Below are 708 nucleotides of genomic sequence, written 5' to 3'. Positions count from 1 at the left end.
TCAAAGTTAAGGAAAATTGATAAATTTCCTAAAACGGCTATAGATGCATTACGTTTATGTAATTTTGAAATTTTCCCTAACATCTACCAACTTTTAAAAATATTATGCACCTTGCCGGTCTCTACCTCGACTCCAGAAAGAACATTCTCATGTTTGAAAAGACTTAAGACCTATCTGAGAAACACAATGACTGAAGTAAATAGAAAATTTATTATAACCATATTTAATTATTTTTGTTATATTATGATTATATTTTCTAGAACCGTCTTAATGGACTAACGTTGTTGGCCATTCATAAAGATGTGCCTATTGATTCAGAAAAAGTTCTTGACATAATGTCCGAAAAATCGAGAAAAATCAATATTTTAATTTGAATTAAACATAAAATTAATAATCAAAATATATTATTTAAACTGATTTATAAAATTGTTTTATATTTTTAAATAAAAAGTAAAATAAAATATCCTATAAGCTGACCAGTTACAGAAGTAGTTAGTAGTGTAAAACGGTAAAGAGAATGGATAGAGATCATGGACTGAAAGTTGAAAGTTGAAAGTTGAAAGTATTGTGTTTTGAAATGTTTGGTAAATTATTATGGTTTTAAAATGATTATTAAAGTATGAATGTTGAAAAGCTTGGTTTTTGGTTGCATTATTTTCAACATAATAACACACAATTTGTAAATATTATGACTACGGGGGGTGTGGG

This window comes from Acyrthosiphon pisum, chromosome A1 (assembly GCF_005508785.2).
Source record: "Acyrthosiphon pisum isolate AL4f chromosome A1, pea_aphid_22Mar2018_4r6ur, whole genome shotgun sequence".
NCBI classification, from domain to species: Eukaryota; Metazoa; Arthropoda; class Insecta; order Hemiptera; family Aphididae; genus Acyrthosiphon; species Acyrthosiphon pisum.
The sequence above is the reverse complement of the archived record's forward strand: the minus strand, read 5'-3'. Positions refer to the sequence as shown.